Source organism: Solanum pennellii, chromosome 5 (genome assembly GCF_001406875.1).
Source record: "Solanum pennellii chromosome 5, SPENNV200".
NCBI lineage: Eukaryota > Viridiplantae > Streptophyta > Magnoliopsida > Solanales > Solanaceae > Solanum > Solanum pennellii.
In genome coordinates this window covers 41856099-41864229 of record NC_028641.1, presented here as the reverse complement: position 1 = coordinate 41864229, position 8131 = coordinate 41856099, and the positions used below count along the sequence as shown (strand labels likewise).

The 8131-nt window shown below is 31.4% G+C and overlaps 1 long non-coding RNA gene and 1 pseudogene across 1 annotated transcript; one reads left to right on the top strand and one right to left on the bottom strand.

The window, feature by feature from the left end:
- The first annotated feature begins 3091 nt into the window (after nt 1-3091).
- Nucleotides 3092-7415, top strand: LOC107018886 (annotated as a pseudogene).
- On the bottom strand, nt 3948-5948 carry LOC107018887. The gene is made up of 2 exons (XR_001456693.2): nt 5325-5948; nt 3948-4522 (listed from the first exon to the last, which is right to left on the bottom strand). It is a non-coding gene; the product is annotated as an uncharacterized LOC107018887 (long non-coding RNA).
- Nucleotides 7416-8131: the final 716 nt, after the last annotated feature.

Here is an 8131-nt window from a genome sequence, read left to right as displayed (position 1 = left end):
ACTAGTGTGATCACTAAAATGATTCCCAAAGGGGACTTACAACCTACAGGGCACCTAGTTCTGGGACTTAAGGGTGACTGACCCTTGTCCACTCGGTATTACGATTGTTCCAATTGATTATGTAATTAACAAATTATGATCGAATTTTTGTAATATTGGATAATTCAAAATACTGACACGCTAACTGAAAATGTAACATTAATGTACTGATAATGAAAAATTCAAATATGAGGCATGAATATCTGAAATATCTGACCTAGCATGTGTAATTTATGAACTAAAATAACTATATAGCAAGGGTTCTGAATTGATGAAAGAATCTATGAAAAACCATACTAAAATCATGATTGTGTGATTACGGACATTAAAGTAACTAATTCATAATGATTTTCTGAAATTCTATAAACCCTAGGTCTAGATAATATTAAGGAAATCAAGATTCTGAATGAATTATAGGGACTTAATGGGTGAAAGGGATCCACTACTAAAATCTCACATGCCCGGTGAAAAAATTTACGGAGAAATCATTCAATTTCAGGGCTAGAACAGATGAAAACTCACTTTGTTCTTGAATTAGGGTTTAGTCAACTTTATCCTTTGTTTTTCTCTAATTTTGATAATTTTTTTGGTGCATAATTTATTAGGGTAAGTTCTAATTAGTTTACTAGGCTAAAACTCACAAAAAACACGTAGTTTAGGGATTAGACGACGTTTTTAAGGGTCCAACGTATGAGGAAAAGACCAAAATACCCCTGATTTAAAATCTGTTGAAGCCACCAATGATACTAATCGATGGTCTGTTGATGGATTCACGATCCGTCTTGTCAATCCATCAATCAACTTTAGATAATGGAATTTGGGGGTCTCGACCTACAAACTGATCCATGATTCTTCCTGTTAGTTTGTTAATAGATTTCAGAGACCAAGTTCTGAGGATCTCGACCTACGAATTGACCAATGATTTGTGGATTGATCCATGATATGTCCTGTCAGTCCACTAATAGACTTTAGAGACCAGTTTCTAAGGGTGTCGACTTACGAACTGATTGACGATTCATCATGTCACAGTTGCCACTTGTAACTTCTGGAAATATTCTAGTTTGGTCTGCTTTCGGATACGTGGTGTTATATCTAGCTAGTTGAAAGAACTAAAATTAGAAAGAAACCATTTTTTGAAATAATTAAATTTGGAAGTTTTGGCAAGTTAAGCTATGTATGAGTTTTGGGTCATAGCACAACATGAGTTAGGTGGGCTACAAGATATTGTATGAAAGGTCTTTCAATTATCCTTCTAACCACACCGATTTGCTTGGTTTTGAGTTTGTATGAGGGAGATATTTCTATTTGAAGTCGGGTTGTCTTGATAAGGAAAGTCAAAATCAGATTTGAGAAGGGTATTTTGGTTTTTCTCATTATCCAATTAGTTTAATTTGTTTTTGGAAATTACTTAGGGGTCCAAGTTCAGTTTACGTACTCAAATTATACGCTAGGGTTTTAGAGAAAAGAACTCAATAGGTGAAATGCAGAGAAAGGTCGAGATTCATCTATTTCTTTAAGAAGTAATTGCAGATTTTCCCAAGGATTCAATCCTACGAGGTATGTGAGACTTTTGTAGTGTCGGATTCATTCACTCATGCGACAAACTTGTTTATTTTAGCATGAATTTGTCCTAAAAAGATTGAAATATTTATTTTCTTTATGTGTTCTTGAATTTGCTTTCGTTCTTGAATTTAGCTGAGAATGGGGAGTTCCTGAGATAATAGTATTGATTTTTAGAGTTTCTTTGAGTTATATTATTGTGTACATGTATTGGATGTATGACCCTTTGGTAAATTGAGAAAAAGAATCAAATTAAAGTTATAAAATAAGTTGAAAATTCATCACGAATACCTATGCGAAGCTGGCGCGGCGCACCCCATTTGCACCAGAGAGGTTGGGGCGGCGCGCCAACTCTGATCCATTTTGCAACATTTGAATTTTAGGGGCTGGCAATTTGCGCCAGCCGTGCGCCCGGGATGTCGGGCCCCACCTGTTCTTCGTCGTTTAGCCCGTCTAAGTCCTTCTAAAGTGAACTAACACTTCCTATCAATTCTAACTACTATAAATAACTTCTAAACATCTAGAAATCACCCATAAATACGAATCACCTTGATTCATAAATAAAAAATTCAAGGAACCTAAAGAGCCAAGTCTAGAGATTTCTTAAGAGTTTTTTCAAAAGTCTTTTGCACATGTTTTAAACTTGTTTAAAGACTTGTAACACTTAGTTGAGTGATAGTAATAGTGAAGTTCAGTTCTTCAAATGATTATATGGGAACTAAGTATTTCCGAGACTTAAAATGTTTTTACATTTAGACAAGAGATGAAACACCGATTTCCAAACGAGTTTCATTAGTAGTTTTGAGTTTCACCTTCTTTAAGAGACAAGATTTTTGAGTACTAAGCTCAAACCACGGAGGAAGAGTTATGTTTTTAAAGATATGAGTCGTGTTTATTATGGAAGTAGTATTGAGCACCAATATGGGAACGAGTTCATAATAAATCAAGTCTCCATAAACCATGTAGTCTTCGTTGGTAGAAGGGTCATACTTTTTAGATGATTCGTTAAGCTTATTAGACTAGTGGATTCACTTAGTTGAGGCATTCAATATTCTCGCAAGTTATAAAATAGTTCGGGTATGTGGTCTAGACGTTACACCATCACATCACTCATAGTGATATATAGACACACATTGACTTGTATCATATTTTTCACATGCATTACTTGCTAGTTTATTTTACTGAATAATAATGACGATGACGATTCCTAAAAAAATAAATATCATGCTTTTGTATCTCAAAATCGTCAACACTCATTATATTTAATGATAAAACATATTACTTGCTATCATTATATTATTCTACTTACTAAATTATTCATGTATTTTCTATTTAATTTTTTGCTACATATTAAATTTATTTTAGAATAACAATAAATTCAATACTTATTGGAGCTTCTAAAATGTTGAGTAAAATATCTTTTGATACTGTTTTATTATATAAATATTAACATTATATCAAAACTTAATGGTTAAGGTGAATATTTAAAGAATATAATGAAACTTTTAGATTTTTTTTTGTATCTAGAACTATCTATTTATTAGTATAAATATGTGTCACCCACATAAGTTGTAACCAAGACAGTTCAATAAATAAAGTTCTCCTTCCCAAAACCGTCATTCTCCTTCATGAATATTTCCCTTTTCACCACCGAGAACATGAAAAATTTGAAGAATAGAAAGCCTTGTGTTCTTATAGCACTCTTTCAAGGCAAAGGCCAAATAAACCCATCCATGTCTTCAATTTTCCAAACAATTAATCAATCAAGGAACTGAAGTCACTTTAACCACGAGCCTATTAGCTTTAGTAAAATAAAAGAACTCCCAAACGTTGAAACATTAAATCTTTGCTCCTTTTCTCTGATGGTTGATGACTTTATTTGATCTATTCTTCTACAAAGTCTCGGGGGTCAAAATTCATTTTCAATTTGATCCAATAAAATGCAAAAACTGGTACATGTTTACATCCCTACTTATTTCAAATAGGGGGAAATGTCATGGCGACATAAAAATGCCAATTAACTCAATTTTAATGAACTTAAAGAATAAATGAAATTTTAAAGGAGTCTCCACCTAATTTTAGGAAAAAAACTAGAAAATCAACTAAAATGGTCTACGAAACAATTAAATTCTAGGTAAGGGGTTAAAGTTATTTCGAAGGAAAGGTGTTAGACATACGTAGAAATCCACAACTATGGGTCCCGATTGAGTTCAATTTTTCAAATTGAGGAGAAAATAAAAACAGTACACAAGTATAATAACATGTAATATACACAAGTAATAAAAATAAACTAATAATATAAAACACGACCTAAAAATTTCCTAATATTGATAATATACTATAATAAATAAACAATATGATTCGAACTTTATTCAAGTAGCTCCAATGGAAAGCAACTCCGTTTACATATAAAGACACTTAATAAAAGTGTTAGTGCTAAATAAATATGAGTAAAAATGAATAACTCAAATAATAACTTAAAAATTAAAAATCCGTCTTATTAACATGGGAGGCCTAGGAAATAGACAGTAATTTCTTCATCTAATATTGAACTACAAATATATAAATTTAAACTAAATTTCCATCTTTTAAAATGGAAATGCCTCCAAAACAGAAGTAGAGATTTTATCCTACCTATACCAGGAACCTGAGCCTACCTCTTCTGGTTGAAGTTTCGATGAACCGGGTATTCCCCTCCTGAGCCCAAATTTACCCGCACAGGGAAAGATCTCAATAAGCCTAGGGCGGGGGGCAAGCTCCACTACAGGGCCGGGGCAAGAAATAGGCGTGGGAAAGAGTCTGCAACAAAATCAATTGAATAGACAGAGAAGTCTGGTAAGCCTATCGATTCAAGCAAGCCCGACTAGTTTAGTGCCGCCTTCCAGACTTCTAAAAGCGGGTGATTTTAAGTCCAAAGCCCATTCTGTTGGCCAAAATTTACGTGTAAACACAAAATCACATAAACTACTAAAAGATAACATAACTTGTGACACCACAATAATAATGGCAACAAAATGAAGCCACATTTATGATAGAAAAGAAATAAAGTAGCAAAAAAATAGCGAAATAAAATAAAGAGACCATGAGAGATATATGTCATCAACACAATAAGGTGAACGAAATCATCTTTAACAAAACATATTAACATATATACCAAATTTAAAAACTGGAACACATATAAACATTAAATAATATAAAATAGTAACAAAATGTACAAGTCAACTAAGAATTAAATAATAGAAACACAAAGAGAGAAAAAATGAAAATTAATCAAATATTAAAAAATAATAATAATAATAATAATAATAAACAATCACGACAAGATAACAGTTAAGTGTAAGTACTTAAAAATGTCTAAGCTATAAAGTTACTTTCAGCCATAGGAAATATTAATATTAAAAAATAAAAATAAAAACAGTAAAAATCAATAATATGTCTATAAAAATAACAAGTACTAATCAAAACAAAAGGGGCACATATATGAATTTTTAGGCCAAGTAGCTACAGATAGATATAAACAAAAATATGAATAAAAGAATGGGATAGTCGAGGTAAAATTTTAACAAGGAAATGAGGGAACAATATTGGAAAATATCAAATTCGATCAGACCAATACAAAAACCTAAGAAATTAAACAAAAACATAGATTATCGAAGGGAAATAAAACATGAAATAATTAAAGGAACAAACATAAGAAGAAAAAGGGTTGGGGTTCTGTAATATACCATTCTTCGATCAAAAGATAACCAGACCTTGACGGACACAGAGGTTGTTGTCGCTGATTTCAAAGCTCATAGCTTGTCTCCGCCGGAGCTGAAATCTAACTGATAACTTGTTTATGGTTCTTATATGATGGTTGTTTTCAAACAAGTTTTGGGTTGTTTGGTGGCTGTTCTTGTGAGAAAAAATGGTGGTTTAATAATGGGGTGTTGGGTCTGCTGATTTTCGTGGTTGTTGTCTGTCGGAGATGGGGGTTACTGGTGGCTACTTCGAGTGGGAATGGGTCTGGTTTGACGGGTCAGTTTTTTGTTGGTAGTGTTATGAGTTGTGAGTTGGTTGTTTCTGCGATGGGTTTTGAAAGGTGGTTGGGGAACGGCTGGTGGTGGTGATTCAGACGAATAGAAGAGTAAAATGGGTGTTTGGAGGCGATGGTTGCTAGCCGGAAACGGAAAGGGAGAAGGAAGGCGAAATGGGGGGTCATTGGGTAGTGGACACGCCAGATCCCGGTAGAGCTCCGACGAGTTGCCGGGAAAAGCTCATGAACACTAAAGAGACCTTTCTTCAAATAACTGAAAAATTTAGAACCCAACCCTAAATTATTTTATCCACCCCCATCCTTACTTCATGACTAAGAAAGAAGTTAAATAGAAAATAAAAAATCACATATATTTACAATATCATTATCTAAAAAACATAAGGATCGAAATCACTATTAAATATAAATATTTCTGTATGAAATATTATCTATATGTGAATAAATTTTTAGATTGTGCAAAATATTAAAATGAATATTAGCGAAGATAACACATAAAATAAATATTAAAAAAATATAATAAATGTAATCAATGACATATAATAGTGTAATTTAACAAAAATATCAGTTTAATAAAAATGAACGGGTGTGACAAAAAATAATGTTATTAAAATAACTCATAAAATTTTTTAAATTTTGACAACTAGAAATAGTTATCGATAAAGTTATTGAAAATTATAACATTGTATTTTAAACTATTAAATAAATAAAATTTAAATTATATGAATTTTAAAAATGTTTGGCCAAAATTAAGTGTCAACACTATCGATTTTTTACATATCATATATACAATTATCATGGAATGGCTGGTTTAGTGATCAAAAAAATTAATCTCGTCTACATTATTTTGGATCCAACCAGCCACAATTTTTTATTTTTACTATTATAGATTCACAAACTATTATGATTATTTCAAAAACTGTAATACTAAGGATAAAATAATAGAGTTACCGGATTGTCACCACTTAGTCCAATTGAGTTTCTGTCTTTTGTGTTTGATGATGTGAAAAGTACCAACTGAGCAGTTAACTCTATTAAAAGGCATATTGAAATGTTGAATAATGAAGAAAATCAAAGAGTTCTTGTGAACACTTTTGATGCATTGGAGTTTGATGCTTTGAGAATTTTAAAGCATGTTACTATGGTGGAAATTGGGTCTTTAATTTCTTCAATATTTCTTGATGATGATACTTTTCGAGCTCATATGATTGAGACTAGTTCGAAGAATTATTTGGATTGGTTGAACTCAATGAATACGGGATCAGTTATCTACATAGAATTTGGTAGTTACTTGAAAATATCAAGTCAATTGATGGAGCAGTTGGTCACGAATTATTGAAATCTGAGAAGCCATTTTTTGGGCGATTAGGTAAGCACAAGATGGAGATAAGATGGAGGACAAGTTGAGTTGCAAAGACAAACTCGAAAAGCAGGGGAAGATAGTGAGTTGGTGCTTCCAAGTGGAAGTTCTTAAACACCCTTCTATTGTTTGTTTTCTGACTCACTATGGATGGAATTCAACTTTGGAGAGCATAGCATCTGTGGTACCTACCGTGGCATATCCACTCTGGAACAATCAAGTTTGTAATGTAAAAGTCATTCAAGATATTTGAAAGAATGTTGTTAAAGTTAATACACTTAAGGTGGTGTCGTGGAAAGAGATGAGCTCAATAGATGTATCACGATCGCAATGGGAAGCGGCGAATAAGGGGAAGAATTGAGAAGAAATTCCAAGAAATGGAGCAATTTAGCTAAAGAAGCTATGAAGGAAAGTGGTACATGAGTTTTTACTTGGTCATAATGAGTACTAAATCACTCGTGAATAGATGATTTTAATAAGATAGCTAGTAATCAATTAGTTTTTTAAGAGTTTGTTTTTCATTTCTAAATAAATAGTGATTTTATTTAAAAATTATTCATAATGAAATAATTTTCTTTATTTCAAAAATAATTTATTTAATTTCTTCCTCACTTAAAACTTAAGTTTTTTTCTTTTATTAATTTTCTTATCTTTTCACTTTTAATTATTTTTACGAAATTATTTTTGTTTTTAAATAAAATATGAATAAAAAGTGTCCTCAATTTTTAATGTATTTTTTAAAAGTTTTATTTGATTTTATTACTCATTTTAATATCTATTCGAAATTAACTTATTTTATATATAAGACTTTTGTAATTAAATTTCAAATAAAATCAAAAGGAAAGACAAAGAAACTAAAAAGAGTAAAAAATCAATAGAAAAATAAATGAATGAAGGTAAAAAAAAATATAAAACAAAGTATATGTGTATTGACTTAATCTACATACAAGATAAAGAAAAATAAAAAAACATCAAAGAATAGTTTTCCAAAAAAAAGCTTTAAAAACATTTAATTAGTTTTTATCTTTTTAAGAAAAAATTATTGACACACGTGACAGTCACGTGTGTACAAACATAACAACCTATTTGATTGAACCTGTCACATCAACACAAAAGGTGCAGGAATATAAAAAGTTGAG